General features: G+C 48.5%; 2 long non-coding RNA genes across 2 annotated transcripts in view; one reads left to right on the top strand and one right to left on the bottom strand.

Annotated features, from left to right (window-relative positions):
- Positions 1 to 8,545: 8,545 nt before the first annotated feature.
- On the bottom strand, positions 8,546 to 16,013 carry LOC122233199. The gene is made up of 4 exons (XR_006210703.1): positions 15,929 to 16,013; positions 14,286 to 14,427; positions 9,512 to 9,649; positions 8,546 to 8,709 (listed from the first exon to the last, which is right to left on the bottom strand). It is a non-coding gene; the product is annotated as an uncharacterized LOC122233199 (long non-coding RNA).
- The window catches only part of LOC122233198, a 26,905-nt gene continuing 14,158 nt past the window's right edge, over positions 10,572 to 23,318 (top strand). Inside the window, exon 1 of the long non-coding RNA XR_006210702.1 lies at positions 10,572 to 10,744. This is a non-coding gene — a long non-coding RNA (uncharacterized LOC122233198). The remainder of the gene's footprint in view (positions 10,745 to 23,318) is intronic.

The raw sequence follows: 23,318 nt of genomic DNA, 5'->3' as shown, positions 1-23,318 counted from the left end.
GGCTCATGGGGCCGGAGAGACTTGACAACATTTATGCAACGAGAAATGGCGAAGTCAGGACCAGAACTCGCGTCTGTCCGCCTCTCCAATCCCCGAGCGCCAGGCTTCCGTCATCCTAGGGGGAGGAGACTGACCGGAGCCCAGGAGGAGGGCAGGCTCTGGGAGACACAGGGGTTCACGTGTTCGCTGTGGGGTGTGCTGATACGGAGTTTTCTCTCCACTTAGGGGACGAGGGACTGAGGACCAGGGAGGGAGTGGGGGTCTCCACGAGGCCGGGCGGCTGATCCGCTCCAGGGCTGGGGTTCCCTTCCGGGCCGGCCCGGTGCCAGAGCCTCCGTGCTTCTCACCAAAACACAAGCTTTGAAACTCAATGCCAGGACTCCACGCCGAAGAAGTCCCACCTCTCTCTTCACCCGTCTCAATGGGCCGTGCAGATTCAATACCTCCACACAGCACGCACCTGCTCCCTGGGTCTGAATCTATGCTCTTACCCTTGTTAGCTAGGTGACCTGAGTCAGGCTACCTGGCCTCGCCGAGCATCTCTTTTGCTGACTGTAAAACGGGGAATAGCATAGCACGGGCTTCCGAAAGCCAGAAATGAGATAAGGCGTGGCACCTTGCCGAGAGTAACGCTGCTCTGTCATTGCTTACTTCATTTTTCGCAAATAGGAAGGCATTCGATAAATTATTAAGTTGCTGTACCGATGGAGGAGGGAGGAGGCGGATAGGACTCAGGACTTTTCCACCTTCTTCTGAGCCTGCAACTCGAATTCTGTTACTATCCTCCGATGTGACATTGTTTGCACACCTTCCCCGGGGAGCTAAGCAGGCACCTAATTAGCAAAGGTGGTTTAGCTCCAAGGGGTGGGGTTGTGTCCTCGGCTGGATGATGGCCTGGTGGCGCCCCCGCCAGGGGCTGTAGGAGGGGGTGCAGGGTAGAGGGCATTGCATCCGCCCTTTACAGCCCTCCTGCTCCACCCCTGCCTGCCTCCTCCACTCTCCCTCCTCCCATCCGCCCACTTGAGCCCCAGAGCAGCCATTGTTTGTTCCCAAGAAGAAAAGAAACACAAGCCACAGACCTAACAGCCCCCTCCCCACTCCCCGCCCCAGTTAATCTAAGAAAACAAGGATGTGGCCACACACACACACAGTCATGAAGAAGCTGAAAGCCAAGGCTTCATGTGAGGCCCTGTGATTGTAGGACACAGAGCTGTAACTCAAATCCTGGTTTTTATCCCTGAAGTGAGATCTCTTTCTCCCACTCAGCTGCCTCTTCCTTCTGTCTCTTTCTCCTGAGAGACTGAAGATACCCAGGGACGAGGGCCTGACTGTATGTGACAAGAGAACCCTAACCACACCTTCTGCAACAATGAGCCCGAATGGGCAGGACTCGGGCAATGACGGACAGCTTTCCTATTCTTTGCCCTGGCTCCTGATTCGGGACCCACCAGAGAAAGCCAAGTATGTTCCCCCAAAAACCCACTGTGGAAGATGGGCCACTTACTGTCTGCCCGCCTCCAGCTGCCTGAGCCACAGCCTCCGGTCAGAACTCTCCGGAAGCCTCCTTCATTTACCAGATGGCTCTCCCGCTCCTGCCTGCCTTCGAGTCTCTGTCAGACACAAGCGATGGTGGCCGACTCCTTGGCTCTGAGTAAATAACCTCTGTTTGTCCTCATTTGGGTGGTCTTTGTTTACTTCCACACTTTCCACCCCTGCGAATCCACTTTCCAGCCGAGGATGGCCTCCCTTCGGATCTGGACTATTGGCATGAACTTTACAGGGTCCTGGACCCATTTTGCTTTAGGGCTCTAGTCCATTTACCACGAACTTGTGGCCTCATGACTCTTCCTCAAATTCCAGGACGCTGTAATTAAATTAAAGTATTTGTTTAAAGCCACCAGTGACTTTCCACAGCTCAGGAATTAAGTGTTAATTCCCATCCGGGGGCTATAGCGGGATACGTGGTTATATGTGCTTGTTCTCAAGGTGGATAGCTGGGTTCAAAATCAACTATAAGCATCGGGGCGCCTGGGTGGCTCAGTCGGTTGAGCGTCCGACTTCAGCGCAGGTCATGATCTCGCGGTTGATGAGTTCAAGCCGCATGTCGGGCTCTGTGCTGGCAGCTCGGAGCCTGGAGCCTGCTTCGGAGCTGGAGCCTGCTTCGGATTCCGTGTCTCCCTCTCTCTCTGCCCCTCCCCCGCTCATGCTCTGTCTCTCTCTGTCTCAAAAATAAATAAAAATTAAAAAATATTTTTTAAAAAGTCAACTATAAGCACGTTCCTTAAGGTTTCTCGGTCTTAGTTTCCTCGTCTGTGACATGGGCACAATAATGCCTTCCTCATGAGATTGTTGTGAATTGTGGGAATTAATGAGATTGTGTAGTCCTTAAACCAACAGATATTTATTGAGTGCCTATTATGTGCCAGACATAGGGATACAGTGAGCATAGCAAAAACAACGTCCCACCCTTCCCCTTGGGGAGATTCCATTCTACTTTAGGGAGACAGGAAACACACATATGCAGAGTGTCAGGTGATTGATGGGAATGAAAAATGATATAGCAACTGTGGAAAATATTTTGGCTGTTTCTTTTTCATTTAAGTTTATTTATTTATTTTTGAGGGAGAGAGAGAGAGACAGAGAGAGCACATGCAGGGGAGGGACAGAGAGGAGAGACAGAATCCCAAGCAGTCTCTGCACCATCAGCACAGAGCCCGATGCGGGGCTTGAACTCACGAACTGTGAGATCATGAACTGACTGATCCGAGATCGAGAGTCAGGTGCTTAACCAACTGTGCTACCTGGGCACCCCTACTTTGCTTGTTATAAAATTAAATATACCCTTACCCTAAAATCTTACTCGTGTGCATTTGCCAAGAGAAATCAATGTGTTGTTCGCACAAAAACCTGAATGCAAATGGTGATTGATAATCACCAAACACCAGAAACTACCCAACTGTCCCTTGATGGGTGACCAGATAAACAAACCAAGGGGGCAGGCCCACAGCCATGCCCTTTAAGGGTTTTGAGTGATGTGATGGTTTATTTTAGGTGTCACCTTGACCGGGCCACAGGGTGCTTGGATATTTGGTCAAACATTATTCTGGGACAGTCCATAAGGGTGTTTTTGGATGGGATACATTTATTACTTTTTTTATTTTTTTCAAATTTCTTTATTTAAATTCTAGTTAGTTAACATTTAGTGTAATATTGGTTTCTGGAGTAGAATTTAGTGATTCATCCCTTATATATGACACCCAGTGCATGGATGGGATTACATTTATTTATTTTTTTAAATTTTTTTTTATTTTTTAATATATGAAATTTATTGTCAAATTGGTTTCCACACAACACCCAGTGCTCATTTTTTAAATATTTTTTAATGTTTATTTTTAAAGAAAGAGAGACAGAGCATGAGTGGGGGAGGGGCAGAGAGAGACAGAGACACAGAATTCAAAGCAGGCTCCAGGCTCTGAGCTGTCAGCACAGAGTCTGGTGCGAGGCTCGAACTCATGAACCGTGAGATCATGACCTGAGGTGAAGTCGGTCACTTAACCCACTGAGCCACCAAGGCTCCAATAGGATTACACTTAAATGGCTAGATTGAGTAAAGCAGGTTCCTTTCCCTACTGTGGGTGGGCCTCATCCAATCAGTTGAAGGCCTGCCTAGAACAAAAAGCTAACCTTCATCAGGATGAGAGGGAATTCATCCTCCTTGACTGCCTTTGAGCTGAGATCTCGTCTTTTTTCTTGCCTTGGGACTCACACTGAAACACCAGCTCTTCCTGAGTTTGGAGCATCCTCGTCTTCTGACCAGAACTCATTCTCAGGTCTTCTGGGTCCCCCGTTTGCAGACTGTAGATTTTGGCACTTGTCAACTTCCATAATCATGTGAGCCCACACCTAATAAAAAAATCCTCTCTATCTCTATCTCTATCTATCTCTATCTCTATCATCATCTCTGTCTCCATCTCCTGCTGGTTGTTTCTCTGGAGAACCCTGACTGATACAAATGGGTTAAAGGAGGTGTCTTTCCTGAAGGTGCTTTGATGACTCAGCGGTGCTTTATGCACAGACAGGACAGATGTTATTACTCTCTTACTTGGCCTTCCTTAGCCTCAGTTTCCATCTCTGTAAAGTGGTCTCAGAAGGCTGTTGTGGGGTCTTTCCTGGGCACCCTGTCTCAATTCAACCCCCACTTTCCTGATCTTTCTGCTCAACCCTGATCACCATAAGCATGTTGTGCCTCTTGCTTATTGATTCTCTCCCACTGGAATGTAAGCAAGGACTTTTGCTGACCGTTTTGGCACCAAAACAGGAGCTGGCCCCTAATAGCTGCTCAATAAAATTGTCTAACAAATGAATGGGTGCATCTTATGGATCACCATCTCTCCAGCAACTAGCCCAGGGGGTGAGCTAGAGGAGGTGGGAGACATGTGTGCTGAATGAATGAATGAATGCACAGTTGGATGAATACACATATCTGAGAGCATAGACCCACAGGAGGCAGGAAAGGAAATAAGACCCATTTCAGTTGAGAGGGAGCCTCAGTTCTTTGGTGTGTGTGACAATACGGTGCTTATTAAAACGTGCTTTGGGGAATGGAAAGGGTCTCCTGCTCTTCAACCTCTGTTGTCTCTCATCGGGTGCCTTCCGGAGGGGTTGACTTGCAGATGCCTGTGAAGCGTCCACAAATTGCCCGCGTGCAGTTCTGCGGGATCTGCGCGTACCCAGCTCCGGGGCGTGGGCTCACCCTCTCCTCCACAATAATCCTTTTTTGATGAGGATGGACCCACGGCAGCCCCGCTCGTCTGAGGCATGTTGACTAGCGTGTTCCCAGCCTGTTTCATATGGATTAGGCAGGGGCACGGAGTCCTCGCGTGTTTTCTCTGTGCATTTCAGAACCCGGTGAAATTACATTACAGATTCATTGTATAAACAGGATAGTGAGCAGAGCCATTGTCAGCCACCCCCGCAGTCAAACAGCGGTGATTGCGAGGCTGAGGGACGCCTGGGCTGGCTGCATGCAAACCTTGCACAACAAACCGGTCACACGTTTGTTCATTTAATCTCCGGCTTCTAAACGCCAATTTGGTAGCGAAAATCACCGTTTTGCACACTTCAGCTGGGAGATAATGGGGGGAACGAGGTGACCGGCAGAGGCAATGCAAAGGTGTCCCCTCTCAAGTCTAAACAGGGCTCAGAGGGGTTAGTAGGGTTGGGGCCAAGTGTGGGGCCAGCTCCTCACCAGGCGTGTGGCCTCGAGCAAAGTACTAAACTCTGCCGAGCCTCAGTTTCCTCCTTAGAGAGATGAGAATATCTATGTCACCCTGTTATAAGTAAATTACATGTAAATTACGTGAATTCCCCCTGTGTCATGTGTGAGCACAGACCTGACACGCAGTGGGTGCTGAGCACATGTTAGGTGTCTCAGGGCACTTCACTCGTTCCTCGTTCATCGATCACGATTCGTGTGTGAATAATTATTGAGAACATACCACATTCACAGATGTAAGGACCTTGACCTTTCACGAGTTTGAGCCTTGGTCCTACAACCTATAGGAAGGAACCTCTCTGATCCTTAGTCTCCAAACCTGTAAACCACGGCTTTCACCTCTACTGTGATTATTTTGGGGATTAAATGGGAGGGAGGCCGTGAGGGTGCTGTAAAAAATGACAAAGTGTGATACTCGGGTTAGCTGTTATTATAGTGATAATAGCACATACTTAAAAGCAACTCTTCAAGCAGTTAATATGTGTTTAACTCATTTTCTCCTTATAACAACCCTAAAAGGCAGGTGTTATTATTATCCTCGTACTGCATATGAGGAAAGTGGGGCACAGAGAGGTTAAGTAACTTGGCCCAGGTCACCTAGTGGGTAAGAGTAGGAGCCAGAAATGGATCCCAGGTATCCTGGCTTTAGGGTCCTGTCTTTTGATGGCTTTTCTATGCTGCCCAACAACGGTAATCATCACAGTAGGCGGTGCCTATGCTGGGTCCGAGGTTTTTCCGGAACATCTACCTGAATTATCTGGAGGCCTCACAGGTCTGCACCTGTTGGCTTCTGGTTAGTTCTTGATGATAACAATAGATATTCACTTTGCTTAACTTAAGCAGCAAAAGGAATATACTGGAAGGATATTAGGGAACTTGCCAAGTTGATATGAAGGTTGGAGAACCATAGGCAAGAGCCACGAGAGGCAGCCACCTCTGAAAGTCTGGTTCTGCTCAGCTCCTATGCTGTGCTCTTAGCTCTGTGTGTTTTGGGGTTGTGTAGGGAGGGTTTTGCTCCCTTTTGGCTTCCCTAGTGGGAAGACGGTCTTTATCTCTTTTTCAACTTGGAAATCTCCCAGAAGAAAGGGGGTTTAGATATTCTGCAGTCCCAAGTAACAAATGATCGAAGGTATTATCCCATTTAACAGATGTGGAGGTTAAATGCCTTGTCCCAAGTCCTGAAGGTGATGAAGCAGCTCAGTGTTGCCAGCTGAGCATCTTGTGGTCTGCTCAGACCCCAGGCTGCCTTCTTTAAATTTTTAAAAAATATTTTATTTATTTTTAAGGCAGAGAGAGACAGAGCATGAGTGGGGATGGGGCAGAGAGAGAGAGGGAGACACAGAATTGGAAGCAGGCTCCAGGCTCTGGGCTGTGAGCACAGAGCCCGACGCGGGGCTCGAACTCACAAACTGTGAGATCATGACCTGAGCCGAAGTCGGACGCTTAAACAATTGAGCCACCCAGGCGCCCCTCCTTGAGGACACAGATGGATATGACATCCTCCTGTTGTTTCCTAAAATCCAAAGATATCTCAAAAGTACTTATACTCTCTGTTCCGGGTATTTTTTCATTTCAAGTTCTTTGTGCTGTGGTAATAATAAACAAAGATGGCTTTTCTGATTTATCCAGAAGGATGTTCATGACAACTTTGTTTATTATATAGAGATACTATATGTAATGTAAACATCCAGTATCAGGGGATCTTTAAGAACGTTATCTATATATGACAGAATATTAGAAACATTCTTAACAATGAATTAGGAAAATCAATAAGTAAATCAAAACAAAATAAAATAGCACTGATTGTAGACTATCAACTAGATTTTGGGAAAAAAGTCTCTCATATGGATAGAAAAAAGACTGGAAAGACATATGCTTAATTTTTAGTAGTGATTATTTTTGGTTCCAGGGGTTATGATAATTTTTACTCTTTTTTCTTATCCAAATTTTCCATAATGAACCTACATTTCTGTTACAAACAGAAAAAGGGTCCAGAAAAACAAAGCCAGGACACCCAAGATGACGAGGCTTTGTGGGGAAAATGGCGCCAGTATACTCCACTGGTGTGGCATAAATTGGTACCGGTCTTTTGGGGGAAAAAAATCACAGTAATGTATAGATAAATGTTCAAATGAGGTTTATGCCCTTTGATCCTGAACACCTACCTCTGGGAATTTCTTCTTATTCTAGGGATATAATTCATTAGATGCTGAAAGCTGTGTGCAATGGGGATGCTCATTATGGTGTTACATACAATAACAAACACTGTAAAAAAGCTAAATGTCCAACTATTGGTGAATGGCTTTGTAAGTTGTGGTGTCAACGTGAAAGGGGATTTGGGCACCATTAAAATGGTAATTATGAAGAAGAGAGCAACACGGAACCCATTTATGGTAGATGCAAGGATAAGAGTCAGTCAAGGACATCAAGGACATCAAGGACATCAAGGACATCAAGGAATGCAAGGACAATCAAGTCTGCAACCATTTAACACGTGTCAGTGTCCAGAGCTCAGAGTAGATGCTCCACACATGGGAAGGAAAACAATCATTATGGGGGAGTGAAAGGGTTTCTGGGAGATTAGCCTTAGTTTGTTTTTTTTTAAGTTTATTTAAATATTGTTGATACTTCATCTTCTTTTTGAAAAGATGGTCATTATTTTATCTTGTTATTTTTTTTTTTTAGTGTTTTTAAAGATTTTATTTTGAGTCATCTCTACACCCAGCATGGGGCTGGAACTCACAACCCTGAGATCAAGCCAGCCGACCTGAGCCAGCCAGGTGCTCAGATACTTCATCTTCTTGCTGAGACTTGTACTCCACTTATCAAAGCTCTGTTTAGATACCGGGGTGAAGCAGACAGAGGGAGTGATGGGTGGGCTCTACAAAATGAAAATGCAACTAAAATGATTGTGTAGGGGGCTACAGAGGAACCTGAGTGCGATGTGACTGGTGCTCTGTGACCCTCTGCAAGCCCTGGGCTTCAGGGTCACTTCTGAGAAATGGAGGAAAGGTGAAACTCAGTGCCTGGGAGGCTTCCAGCTCTGATATTTTCCAAATCTATGACATTTATTGAGCCCTATTACCAGGTGCTTTGTTATGCACTTTGCTGATAATCACTCTTTGGGGTTGGTCCTACTGCTAGGCATCATTTTAAGGACAGGAAACTCAGATTCAGAGTAGTGAAATGCTTCTTGCGAGGCAAATAGCCAGCAAGCAGTGAAGCAAAATAGCCACATTTCTTACCCCGCCACACATTTTATTTTCCAGGCCCAGCATCACTACAGCCTGTGAGGTTCATCCCGCCCTGGACCTCCTTCCCTCCTTCCCTCTCTCCATCTCTCTGGAGATTTTGAACCCAGGTGACTTGTCACAGTTGACCGTTGACCTCATAGAACCTACAGGTTCGCCAGTCAGGAGGAGAATATTCATTGTCTGGGGATGGAGATGGAGAAGGTATAGGAGATTTGCCCTCGTGTGGTGGGGCTTAAAAAGGTGGGTTAAGAAATCATTGTTTCCTTATTTCTTTATGTATGTCTTTTTCCTAAAAGTGGGAGGGTCTGGGAAATTAATCCTGATTAAGGAAGGGTACCGTCAGTTTAGGGCTAATCTAAGTTTTCCAGTTTTTTTGTTAATTGTAGTAATTGCAGTGCCCAATTTGTACAATGAAACCACACACATTTCCTAAGGATCTCTGCTCTAAGTGAGAGACAGAAGGTCTCTGTCTTAGCGAGGGGCTCCCCGCTAAGTGCCCTAGTGTGTATTCAGACCAGGTGAGAGGCAAGAAAGGTTTGATGCAGAGAAATCCAAACACGCAATGTGAAGCATTTCCCAGCATACCTAAAATTGTCCGTGGTGTTTGGAGAGTGAAATAATAATTTTCATAAAGAAGAAAGGAGAGGGAACGGCAGAATGGGAGTTTAGGGATTACACGGTGCCGAAGCACATTCACCACGGCAATTACGGTGCCGCGGGCGGTTCTCCAGCATGTTGTGAGCTTTCCTGAGTTATCACCTGCGTGGGGAAGAGATCGCAATGCTCACCACCCCCACCCCTGACCCGGTGAGAAGAGGGCCCTGGTGCTGCCTCCTATTGTGTGACCTTGGGCAGTTCACAAAGCCTAGAGCTTTTGGCTGGACGGGGCCCTAAAAGGTAAGCCAGTTCAACCCCATCCCAGCCAAGCCCGAAAATCCCTTTACCCTGTTAGACAAGAAAGACCACGAGAGAGACCACTAACCTGGTAGCTGCCCCTGCTTGAGGGCCTAGGATGTGTCCTTCCAATCAGCCTGCACTCAGCCTGCACAGGCCCACAAGGTCTGTGTTAGAACTCAGATCACACGGTCGGTCTCATTGCAGTGTCCCAGAACGTGGGGACCTGAAAGGAGAGAGAGAGGGAGAGATGTTTACCCACCCCGAGGCAGGTTCTGGACCCATCTAAAAGTCCTGTAGCATAGAGGACAGGAGAAGTGAGGGCGGGGGAGAGCCAGATTGCTGGGCTTCCTCCCATGCAAGGAAAGAGCCCTGGGCAAGATCACCAGCAAAAGGGACACTGTGAACACACACGAGGTCTCTAGGGCACAGCCGGCAGCCCCTTGCATCAGCACTGCCCAGTGCTGGACAGTTCCCTCTACCACTTTTTGGAGGAGGGGTGGGGGAGAATGGTGCTGGCTGTGGCCAATGTCAGGAAGGAAGGGTTTGAGGTCTCCTCTAGAGATCTCCCTTCTGCATCAAGTAGGGCAAACAACATTTGGGACTGTCATAATGAGGCCCGAGTGAGCGAATGTGCAGGAGGGGTCTCTGTACACTGGGAAGCACTGCCTCCTGAATGGGGTGGGTAATCGTCCTACGGAGCCATGGTTCCGTCTTAGAAAGTGTGCAGCAAGCAAAGTTCACAACATGGGGGGGATGGCTTCTAGGCCTGGGTCGCTCCTCTGCCACTTGCGGGGGGAGGGAAGGGTGGGGACAGAACAGTGCATGCGGAGTTTGCTAGTGCTCGGGCACTCCTGCCCTGGGGGGCTGTGCATTCAGTGGTCTCTCTGCCTGGGATCCTTTTCCTCCAGGCACGTTCTCCTGGACCTGAGTCCCAGTCTCCGCTTCCAGAGAACTAAGTTAGGACACAGCTTCAGTGAGAACCATGTAGCCCCTTCCCCTGCTTTCCTTCCGCTTCCTGACAGGGATTCTGCAGGCATCACGTGCTGTATCTGATCATTTATTGTCTGTCCCTCTTCTCTGAAATCCACGAGGGTAGCCCTTTGTCACTTGTGTTCATGCTCTGTCACCAGGACCTAGTCCAGAGCTGGGCTCATCGTAATGCCCGACGACTCCACTAGGGGAATGCGTGGTGTTCCAGGTGGAGCCTCGGAGGCCAGAATGTTCCTAAGGTGGTCATGCTACAAGGATCCAGAATTAAGGTCTTTTGCTTCTCAACTCTGGAGGAAGTCCACAGACTGTCAGAATTAGGTCAACTAAGGTGAGAGTTGCTACAATTTTCCTCGGGAATTTTTTGTGCTCAAAATGTGAAAGGACAAGGCAAAAGACCTTTGACACATTTAGTGTTGACCATTACTGGGATGGTTCTGAGGGATGAGGTATCTTGGAAAGTGTTCTGGCCTTGGGGGCAGAAAATTGCTCATTCATTTATTCAGCTAATGTTTCTGGAGTGCCCACGCTGTGCCAGACTCTGGGCCAGTCCTGGGGACTGATGCCTGAGATGCGGTCTGTGCCTTCAAGAACCTTCCAGAGACCCGGGTTTCAATCTCTGGTTTGTCCCTAATTGGCCACGTGACCTCAGCACGGTGCTCCCTTCTCTGGGATCTGTCTTCCATTCCTAAAGCAAGAGCATTGGGCTGAGTGATTGCTGAGGCTCTGGGCCGGCTCCCTGTCTCAAGGGCTGAATCTTGCTTCCAGACAGGCTGTCTGATTTTCATGGCCATCAATATTTCTCTAATCATCATTTTCTCTGGGGACTGAAATTAAAGCTAACTGGTTTTTCCAGATATAATTTCAACATTGTCACAGTCAATACATTTAGATCAAACCCGGGCGGGAAAGAGGGCGGCAGCTCCCCCCACGTATCAACAGAGGGTGAGCCCAGCGAGTGTCCAATGATGTCCCATTACCCACCGCCGCTCCTGAGACTCAATCCCCCTGTGCCACAAATGCCTGCAACCAGCGTCCGTCCACATCCTGCCTCCTATTCCTAGTGTGTGCTAATGAATGCATCGATTTTCCTATTCTGTACCACAACAGTTATTTCAGAGATAAATGCCTCCTGTTTGTGGTTATTAAATCTGTTTCATGTTGGACAGCTGAGGGTGGGTGGGAAGACTGGTCTGGGTAGAGCCAAGTGGGGGGCAATCTGGGACAGATCTCAACTCAATTTTCAGCAGGCTACAGGGCTTTGGAGCCGCCACTGCTCTCTGAGCCTCAGTTTCTCATCTGTGGTGGGACAGTGTTGTGGTGTGCCTGAGGTTTTAAAATTGTTGTAAAGCAGCAGAATGTTTTGATTACAGGAAATGTTATTATAAGGCAATGTGTGAAACAGACGAATAGGAGTGGCTTTGTCTGTAAGGGGGTGGGATGGGACTCCCTCCCACCCGGCCTCCTCCCTGCTCCCTCTGGAGCCCTGGGCACCTGCAGGGAACCCCGAGGCTCTGAAGGGCATGGTCTGAAAACTGTCAAGCTAGATGGATGCAACAGGTATTGTAGGGTTCTCAGTGACAGGTGACGGAGAGCGGGCCAGGGAAGCAGCAAAAGGAAGGGAGGATCTGGTCTGGCCGGACAGGTAACTCAGCTGCCCTCTAGGAGGTGGCCCGTGAGCATTAATATCCTAATGCCTGAATGTTGCTGCCTTTTGCTCAGAATCCTCCTCTCCAGCCGTATCCCAAGAGAGGCACCCTGGCCCCTGTGGGTTGGTAAGTGTGCCTACTCCTGGGCCAGACAAATCTGGGTTTGAGTCCCAGCCCAGACACTTTCTAGCTCTGTGACCTTGGACAAGGCTCTACACGTCTCAGAACCTGAGTTTCCCCATCTGCAAAATGGAAACACCACCACCAAATTAATGATGGTTTCCTATACGTACCGTGTGGTTCTTTGAGCTGATACAATCACATGCACTTTAATCCCTAGGAACAATTGTAACAGGAGGCTACGCTTTGACAAATTAGTCCCATGCTTAATTTTGGTGCTATCGTCTAGTCTTTGCAATCCTCTAGCAAGGAAGGGGTCAGCATATTTACCTTCAGGGGAGGCTCGGAGAGGAGGGGGCATGGCCTGGGGCATTTGGGGGACCAGCAACCGTTCACATGACTGGAGGAGAAGCTCAGCGTGGGTCGTGGGGGCTCTGAGGGCCCAGGGGGCATTCAGATGGAGACAGCCAGGAAGCTCTCTGACACACGGGCCTCAAGCTGGAGAATGAGTCAGAGCTGGAGACCGGGACTCATTAGCTCCCATACTGAGACAGCCGGGAGACATCCAGAAGAATATGTAGACAGAAAAGGAGAGAGACAGGAAAGCCCGAATCTGCGTGGCTAAATGAAGCCATAAAAAGATAAGAAGACCCTTTGGAAGGCAGACTGAAGCCTTTTCCTGGAGCTTGTCGTGCGCTCCCCAAGGTTGCTGCCTTTACGACCCAGCGGCATTTAAAGACCACTCCATCTTACCGTGCAAGCGTCATGTCCCCACCATATTATTTGAGGGCTGTTACTAAATCCATATCGCATCCAATTTCTCCATTTTACAGAGGGTAAAAAAAAATAAAGAAAGAAAATAACTGTTCATTTTGGTTACTATTTCTTTCTAACTATATTCCCTTAATGAGGCATTTGCTGCAACACGGTCTGTTATGTATTCCGTGTTTTATAAAAGATCTCTTGGGGAAAATAACCCAGGAAACACAATTTTTCAGCACCATCTCCTTTTATTAAGAATAATGAAAAGGAAACAAGAATCATTCTCCCAGTCAAACACACTTCTGCTTCCTCTTATTGGTGTTTTTATGACAACCTCCAGGTAGTGGTACAGGCGTCCACACAGTTTTTTCCACCCAGATGTGCCATTTTATGGCCATTCTAATGACCCAGTTGCCTGTACATTAAGACGGGGGTGGGGCGTGCGTATATAAATACATCAGATGCCTCTATTTATATATCACCCATATCTGGGTAAGTGTTTGGGATGGTGCAAGACCTTAAAATTACACACACACACAAAGTGGGCTCTGTGCCCAGAAAACCACTCATCCTTCAAAATGGCAGAAAGAACAAGTAGGGAAATTCACCCAGGAGGGAGAATGCAAAAGAAAAAGGCTGAGGAGGGATGTTGTTCGTTGGAAACTCTGCCCGGGTTTATGGACGGAACTGTGGATTCTCCGCACCCTCTCTCTGCGTGAGTTTGGCCACGCTCGTGGTTGGATGGTTGCCCGGGGCGGGAGGCTCCTTCCTGCCCGCGGCTCCTGCCCGGACCTCCCACCGACACCTCAGATGTGTAACTACAACTGCCAACTGGACATCTTCCCTCGGATGTTCCACAGGCACCTGGTATAAATCTCTGGTCATTCTCTCTGCCTCCTCTTTCCCAGTTACTTAGCTCAGTTAAGGCAGATCTCACTGAATAGGTAAGCCCCACAAGCCACACCGCGGCCCCAGGCAAGGGCCACCCCTGATTCCTTCACCTGTCTCCTCCCCTTTAAACGAGTCAGCAAATACCGACCGAGTCGCCACCAGGTGCCAAGAGCTCTTCTGGGCGCCGTGCATGCTAAGTGACTGACCTGCTCCCTGTTTGAAGGAGCTCACGGTTCCACGAGGAGGCAGAATCACGCAGGGGTTAAGAGTGGAGGATTCCAAGTTGGAAACGTCCATGGTCAGAATTCAGCTCTGTCACGGATTTGCTGCCAGACCCCCTGGGCTCTTAAGCTGCAGTTTCTTCATTTGTAAAATGGGAACGACATGAAGAGCCCCTGTCTTACTGGGAGCTGTGAAGTTTACGTGCAATAACTCACGTAAACCACTTACCAGAAAGCCTGGGCACGGAGTAGGAGGGTGACAAATGTGAGTCTTCTAGGATCGTCTGGGCCAGATGACAGAGATTGCCTGTGGTCTCCCACTTCCGGTCTGCCCTTTTTCCTGAGTGGTTTTCAGCGGGACACATGGCTACCTAGAATAAAGATACATTTTCTAGCGCTCTTTTGTGGGTTGGCGTGGCCAGTATGGCTCAGCCGTGGCCAGGGAGACTTCTGGAAAGCCCTATTAAGATGGCGACATCTTCTTTGTCCATTTTTTCAACTTGCTGCCTGGAATGGGGAAGTGACAGCTGGAACCCCGGCAGCTCCCTCACACCATGTGTTAGTTAGGGTAGGTGTCACAGGTTGTGTTTCCCGAGAGGCCCAAGTGGAGGTGGAATTTAGTGTGCATGGGGTTTATTAGGGAGGGAGGGGGAGGAAGCAGGATTGGGCAGGGAGGGTCAGGTGTGATGCAGGCAGGCTTCTATACCCTCTATGTCTCGGCTTCAATCACTGGATATGGGCCACCCCATCCATGGTGCATGTCCATGTCACTGGATATGGGCCACCCCATGGGGGACATGGCCTTGGGCGAGCAGTCTTTGAAGGGAATGGCAGTTGAACTGACGGCCCTCCTGGGAGTTGGGCCACAAACTCTTCTTTGAGGGAGATCTGGGAGGGCAGCTCCATGCATATCTCAAGAAATCACCTTCTACAGACAGCTCAACACAAGGAAGCGGACACTTTGCTCATGAAACAGTACATCACAGGTACCCTTGGCTTGGTGGGGACTCAGGGACTCTGGCTCCTTCCACCTTGTGACTCTCTACCTCTTTCTAGGCCCTCAGAGTCCTCTTAGTTCAATAGGCAGACAATAAAAGAGAATGAATGGTGGTTGTGTTGGGTCTTGAGGGCCGGGCCTGGCAGGGACACTTCCGTCCACAGATCCTAGCCATTGGCTGAGAGTAATTGCAAGGGATACTGGGGAATGTAGTTTAGCTGTGTGTTCAGGAAGACAAAGGACAGAATTGGGCGTATGAATGCCCAGTCAGTCTTCGTCAGGGATGATGAGAGAAGGGCCACCCTCGGGAAAGGCAGAGTGATGGCCTGGAGGGAGCCTGGGTCTGGGGGTTGGGGCACCGACACACCCACTTTGGCAAACTCACTTCTGGGCTTGGTTTATATGAGAGAGACATAAATGGAGAGAAAGAAAGGGAAGAGTTCAGCGTGATGGGGGCTGAGATTGAGAAATCCCAAAGGAGGGGCAGCTGCTTGGGGCTGGTGATGCCTGAGTGAGATTTGAAGGCTGAGCAGGGGTTGACTAGTTGCTTGAGCTGAGGGCAGGAAGGTGTAGTTCAGTTCTTTGGCTGACCCATAGATGACACTTTGCAAGACATTTCGTCTTAAAGGCTAAAACATAAATGCTTTCTGGATGGACCCACACAAGACAAGAAGCTCCAGGAAACGGGGAGAATGCCCATTTTGCTCAGAACCTGGCACAGAGCACAAATGAATAGTGAATGAATGAACAAATTAGCGTGCAGAATTTTCTCAATCAACTCTCACTCCGCTTAATGGTCCGCCCTTCCCCTTGGCTCCCCTAATCTTCCCTTACGTACCTACATTCCAGGCTATATGATGCTGTACTCTAATTACCGTTTGATGTATCTTGACTCTTCACTTGACTTCAAGGTCAAGGACTTGGTCTCATTCATGCTTATGCCCCCGTCTTCTAGCTTAGCTTGGCACCGGTGTTCTAAACAAATGTTTGTCAAATGAGTGAACAAACACGTTAGTCCCTTTTGTCATAAAGGGCTAGAAAAGTCACACTGTGGTTGCACCGAAATCTATTTCCTTCTGCCTTCCGCTAATCCAGCTCAGTTCCTCAGACATTTACCGGCTGCTTGCAGTAGCCCATGGTCTGTGTTAATACAGAGGGGAGGCTGCCTAAAGAAGGTCCCCCTGCCCTTGGGAGCTTCCCTGACCGGCTATCTTCTTTCGTAACAGCTCGCCAGGGAAGAAAGACAAGATCTCGTTCTGTGGGCCTCTGTTGGGAGTAGTCCCTGAACTGGTGTGGCCCTTAGACAGGATGCTGTGCCGAGGCGGGCTAGCCCAGGCAGAGGGAAGTGTGATATCCCCCAGGCGCTGCTGGGGCAGTGATGCTTCTAAGCTTTAGGACCTGTCCTCACTAAACTGTCCCCTACCAAGAAAGTCTGGTGCTTGGCTACTGGACAATAGAGTATGTGCTCTAGTAGGGGAAGAAGCACGCATCAAGATAGCACACAGCGTGGGGACAGTTTTACTCCAGGGGGAGTCTTTTGTGGGAAGTGACTTTAAGCCGAAGCTGCAGGTTTGCTTGAATTGTTTTGCTTTGGGTTTCTTCCTGCTCCCTCACCCTGTTGTGTCAGCCGTGGGTGTGAATAGCTCTACAGCTGTGCAGCATTTTCTCCTGGAAGTTCTTCTGAGCCTCTCTGGAAGGAATAGGGGGTTAGGGGAGAGCCTGTGGTTCTGGGGGCCGGCCTGATTACAGGCACTGGTTGCAAAGCTGATTTACATCGGCCATCTCGTCGCCTCCCGCGTTCCGTCCCCGGAGGCCCGTATCACGGCTCGCATTTCAGAGATGAGGACACAGAGACTCTGGCCTTCCTGCCCAGGAGCACATGGCTGGGGGGGCCGAGCCAGGACCGGGCCAGGCTGATCACCTGACGGGCGACCTCCGTCACCAGCTCCCGTGCCCCTTTTCACACCGTGCTTTGGGGATGACCTTGAGGTGCAGAAATGCTCGGTTGGATTTCACTGACGAGGCCACGCTGCAGCCCAGAAGCAGGAGGGACGGCGTGCAAGGCCCCTGTGGTGGAACGGGGGCCCGACTCTGAGTCCTCCGCCTTCCCCTCCCCTGCAGGCTGCCTGTGAGGCTGGGATACCCCCCCCCCCCCCACCGAAGACCACAGCGGGGAGCACCCACCCAGCACCGCCCTGCACACGGCAGGGTAGGGTCCAGGGTCAGAGCGATGCTAACAGCTTCAGGGCTAAAAGCACAGCCCTGGGCTCGGACTGCCTGTATTCAAGTCTTGGTTCCACCCAGCAGAGCGATGTGATTTGGGCACGCCTCCTGCCTTCTCTGGGCCTCAGTTTCCTCATCCATGGAGTGGGGATCGTAATCGTAAACACCCCATGGCATTGTTGTGAGGACTAAGTAAGAATACGAGGAAAGTGCCTGCATGGTGCCCACAACAATATATAATCAGCGAAACCCTAGATAGCTCCTACTTGTGTTAGATGTTCAGTAGGGACAGACCCTGAACTGAGCTACTTACAACACGATTCTGTTTCACCGTCGCGAGTCAGTGGGGTTGGCATTACTAACTCTTGTTTTGCAAAGGAGAAGACTGGAGCTCAGGGGGGTTAAGTAACTTGCTTAGAGGCACACAGCATGGGACCGAGCTGAGCAGTGCGACCCTCAAGCTGGGGCTCCTGACCATCGCACAGCGTCCCCTTGGTCCAGCGCGGTTTGCAGCTGGCCCTCTGAGCTTAATTCGGTGAATCCCGCGCTTCTCCTGCATCCTGTGTGTCAGCGCCAGCCCCCGGCTTTCAAGGTGTCCGAGGGCAGGGAAGCTATTTTTCCAAGCAGCATCTGTGCCTCTCGTAGCAGATCGTTCCTTTCTGTCGCCAGCTTGGGCCGCCGACAGGACTGGCCAGGGCCTGCACCGTGCTGTCTCCGTCCCAAATCCCGGACTGCACAATCTGTTTTCACCTCATTGTTGCCCACCTACAGAGGGACCCCACGAAGCCTCCACAGAATACCCATCGGGGGACGCACCCCACCCACCCTCCCGTCTCACCAGAGCTTCCTAATGCACCCATCTTTTAAACCCTGGGCCCTGCTGTAATATTAAGGCAGTAATTTATACACTTGGCTCCTGAGCTCCTGGCTGTTTCGAAGGCATTGATCACCCCGGAGCACTCATACATGATTCAGGCTTACTTCTCCAACTCCTCTGCCAGCTATTGATTCCAATGACATTATTTATCAATTACGAAAGGTTTATTCCTCACTCGCTCCTGCACAAAAGAATCCGCGCATTTATTTTACAGCATGATTTATTGACACGTCACCATGCATTACATGGAAAATTGAATTTTTGGAGGCTGGAGAACCTTAGGAAATTTCACTGGTTCAATTAGACAGGAGAACATCAAAGAGTTTAATGATACAATTTTTCATCCGTTTGCTGCCGTGCCGGGAGGGGAGGGACCCCAGGCCAGGGCAACTTGAACCCCAAACGGCCCAGGTGTGCACCTCCGGGGGAAGATCTCCAGACTGAAACCCACCTCAGAGACTCGGCTCAAGTCTTCTGTTTGTGACTCCTGACGTCAGAAGACTTCTCCAAGCTGGGGAAACCCTTTGTTCCCAGAGCAATACGACGTTTCCTTGGGCTGTTGGGGAGACTGGGACAGATCCGTCCTTGAACTTTGGCAGAAGGTGGATCAGTGTAAGAAATGGTGACATGATATTTAGGGGGCATTTGTAGCAGCTTCCCACTCATCAGCCCCAACCATAGCTTGGTTGTGAATCCCAGGAGAAGCCTTCCTGTGCCCCCCAGGGTGGATCAGGCCCTCACTATGGGCTCTCAGAATACTTTTCAGGTTGTGGAGGTATATTGCTATAGCGACCTTTCTGATGTCACCTCCCCCTCACATGGGGGCTCCCCCAGACAGGACGCAGGGTGGTTTGTCTCAGCTTGGCTTTGCTGCCACTCCCATCCACCACGGGGAACCAGGAATGCCTTCTCTATCAGGCTCTAGGTTAGAGTTTGCCAAAGGGAGTGACCTTGCACGAGCTAAGACCGTTGGCCTTCATGGCAGTCAGAGGTGGCTGCTTCCTGTACCTCTTCTTGAGTTCCCACCTCGACGACTGAATGTAGTGGCTCTTAGACTTCCCGGTGACCTCTGGCTTCCCCACCTGTTCTAGCGTTTGAATCTGAAATGTTAGTGACTGTTTCTCTGATCCTCTGGCTCCTGTCTTCTGTACATCTTCACCCCCAGCTTCTCTCACATGGGTGTAAACCCTAATTGCCATACTAAACCCTTTATTCTTATCCCTAGTAATGGACCCACCATTTAACTGATGGGACCTCACACTGATGCAGTGGTAATGTCTGTTTTGTGTTCCTTGCATTCTGCAAGACCAGGAATATAATAGATGGCGGATGTGATCAACTATGTCGCATCATATGGATGAATGAAGACCCCTTGTCTCCTCTAACTAGTGAACTCCTACTTGGCCTTTAAAGCTCACCTCCTCCAAGAAGCCTTCCTTGATTCCAAGTGTCAGCCAATGGCACCTCTCCTGGGCTCCCACAACTGGAGCATATATTTGTGCTTGGTTATTTTAATTTTTTTTTTTTACATTTTATTTATTTTTAAGACAGGGAGAGACAGAGCATGAACAGGGGAGGGTCAGAGAGAGGGAGACACAGAATCTGAAACAGGGTCCAGGCTCTGAGCTGTCAGCACAGAGCCCGACACGGGGCTCGAACCCACGGACCGTGAGATCATGACCTGAGCCGAAGTCAGACGCTTAACCGACTGAGCCACCCAGGCGCCCCTATTTGTGCTTGGTTATAAGCATCTGTTTACTTCCTGTCTGCTGCGGTAGATGATGCACTCCTTAAGGCTAAGGATGAAACTGAATGGTCCCGTTTTTCCACTTCTACGTGCCTGGCGCCAAGAGTCCTCAACAGAGGTTTAAGGATGGACTTAGTCATTTATTGGCCTGACCATCACCATTGCATATAAGAACCAGACATACTGGTTACTAGATCCTTTCACACCCATTCTGTTGGGTGTGAAATAAACCCATAGGGCAGGTGGCGGCTTCCCTGGGAAGAAGATCATACAGCGTCTAGGGTGTTGCCCATCTGAACAGCAAAGCACTCCCGGCTGGAACGGAGCGATTTTCCCCTTGTTCAGAGGGCACTCTACAAACCGAAGCCAGACAGACTGGAGCAAGCTTTAGAAAAGTCAAGAGAGGAACAATAATAAATTATATATTTGGAGCTCATATAATGATAATTAGGCAAATTGAATATTAAATACTCAAATGGAATCTACAATGGTAAGTTAAAACGGCATTAAAATCAGTCTCTGAGCTGTTTGAAAATGACCGATCATTTGGGTCGCTAAAGCCACCATTTATTTAATCAACTTGCTATTTCCTAGAGATTAATTTATATCCCTTTGTAACTGTGATAGAGACACACGTCACTTGCTACAGATACACTTTAAGAAACAGATTGAATCCCATAAGGCTAGCCTTGAAGCAAATTTCTCTAAAGTGAATTAGATTTTCCCATTGATTTACATGATTAAATTAAAATGTGTTCTCATGGGAAAAGTTGACCAATAAATGGAATTAAAATTTTTTCTTAACGCAAGAATGGGGTGGGGGGGGGGAGCAGTTGTAGGATATTACGGGTGCTTTGGTCCATTGCCAGCATCGGCTTGCCGGGAGCTATTGTCCTTACCCGGTCATTTGCTGCCTTTGTGGTGTAGTTTCTTACAATGTATAAAGCTTTTCTTTTTTAAACTTTATAAATCGGGGAGAGTCAACCAGAAACAGTGGCCAACGTTACCGAATCTTTATTCTGGGCTGGCTACTAAATGAGCCACTTTTTAATTCTTACAATCATCTTACGAAGGAGTTTTATTATCCTTATTTTAAAGACAGGGACCCTGAGGTTTGGAACATCAAGCCACTTGCCCAGGTCCTAAAGCTGAGTCTGTCTGATTCCAGAGCCCATGCTTTTTAGCTTCATAAAGATAGGAGGCAAAGGTAAAAATAATCCAAAGCCACTGATAAAGAAAAAATCAACTTTCTGCTTCTCTTTTGGATGGGACCATGTTCTTATATGCAAATATAGGAATATCAATCGCCTGTAAATTCTCTTAAAATAAAACATGTTGCTTGGCTGGTGCCTAGGCTCCCAGCCATGGTGGCTGTCTGATTGGAACCACTTTGTTTCCACCTCTGAGTTGCTGATAAGTGCTGAGGTCTTTCTGACATAGCGAACACGGGCAGCTCTCGTGGCTCTGGGAAGCAAGGGGACTTGGCAGGTGGGCGCAGAGGGGCAAGCAAGGGTCTTCGATTTTGATTCAGGCTCTGCCTCTCATTAGCTGTTTGGACTTGGGTAAACCCCTTTCCCTCTCTGGGCTTCTGTTTCCCACCTGTAAAATGAGGGGGCTACACCAGAGAAGTAAAAAAAAAAATTTTTTTTTTTAGTGTTTATTTTTGAGAGGGAGACAGAGAGACAGAGCGCAAGTGGGAGAGGGCCAGAGAGAGAGGGAGGCACAGAATCCGAAGCAGGCTCCAGGCTCTGAGCTGTCAGCACAGAGCCCCACGTGGGGCTCTGACTCACACACCGCAAGATCATGACCTGAGCGGAAGTTGGACGCTTAGCTGACTGAGCCACCCAGGCGCCCCTGGAGAAGTTTTTAAAGGCCACTTGCACCCCAGGCCCGATTCGTTTTGTTTCTTCGGGTTATTTCTGGCTGCTCTCAGTGGTTCACACAAAACCAAGAATTGACCGTGTGCATGGAAAAAAAAATTGATTGGCCATTTTGTGTATTTAATGGCCGGCATTTAAACTGAGAGATATTTCAGGTTAAAGAATGCTGTTTGCAAACATAAAAAAGTACCATAAAAATCAAATATATGCAGCCCATACACACACCAGCATCAAATCAAGTACACAAACAGAAGTCGAGTTGCATCATTATAAACTTCTGATTGAGAACAAAACTGTAGCAGTTTCGAAGGCAATTTTCATATAAGAATTGATTTTCTTCATGCTTTTCCCATGATTCAAATTAGAGAGGATGATGGGCTTTTTTTTTTTCTTAGTGAAATAAGTTCTTTTAGGAACACACGTGCTTTGATGTTTAAAGTCAGGCTGAAATTTTCTGAATCTAATGCATCCGTGGCAAATGTGAGTTAGTCTGTGAGACCCCAGGGCTGGAGGCAGAGTCTCAGGTCTCACATTGTCTAAAATTGGTTTATAGAATGCTTGCACGTACTGTGTCTCAGTCGGTCTTCATCATAATCTTGTTAGGTAGGTAATACAAGCCCATTCCCTGGATGAGGAAACTGAGGCTCTTGAAGGAAAAGTGACTTCCCCAAGATTAAAGAGCTAGCAAACCGGAGATTAGTCTCAAAGACCTCCTACTCCAAATTTAGTATTCTTTCAAATGAAGCGATTATTTATTTAACAAGGTTTTACCTAGTGCCTAATACATGTTGGGTATTGTTCTAGGTTCTCAGTGATGGGGTTGATGCTCTCAGTCAGTTTATACATAACAACTTTAAATAAATAACTCCACCCTTGCCGTCTGATCCCAAACATGCCTCACTGTCTTCTTTAGGAAACAGGATTTATGTATTGTTCTCTGTCTTAGCTCTATTTCTATTCCAACAAGTCATTTTGGTCTTGAATTTGACTGAGTTACTTAACTTCTCTAAGCTTGGTTTTTTGGTTTTTGGTTTTTTGTTTCGTCTCAGAGACAGCATGGTATGTTCATGTTCTTGGGATTAGAAATGAGTCTGATGTGTGTGCATGAGGAGCTTGGAGGCTATTGTACGCAGGGCTTGTAAGCCCCTTTGGGAGATAATGGACAGCCATGGTCACAGCTCTGCTCTGGCAGGATCAGTCTGGAAAACGTGGAGGGGGGGAGGGGGGCTGAGCCAGGGAAGGAAGAGGAGTGAGACCCAAGCAGGGCCTAGGGGTTGCTGTCACAATAATCCAGGGAGAGGTGAGGAGTCCAGACCAGGCATTCATGGTTGACATGGAGAGGAGAGGGAAGACTTGAGACAACTCCCAAGTTCAACACAAGGGGAGGAGAAGGAGACTCTGGGGTGACTGCCGGCTGTTGGGGGTTTGAAAAGGCTCAATAAATAGCACCTTTTCTCCTGCCCAAGTTTTGAACCAATTGGGAAATAAAGCAAGAGATAAACAATATAGAAACAAAAATACCACTTTTATTACTGATG

This window comes from Panthera tigris, chromosome D4, assembly GCF_018350195.1.
Source record: "Panthera tigris isolate Pti1 chromosome D4, P.tigris_Pti1_mat1.1, whole genome shotgun sequence".
Lineage (NCBI taxonomy): Eukaryota > Metazoa > Chordata > Mammalia > Carnivora > Felidae > Panthera > Panthera tigris.
This window is presented reverse-complemented; position numbering and strand designations above follow the sequence as displayed.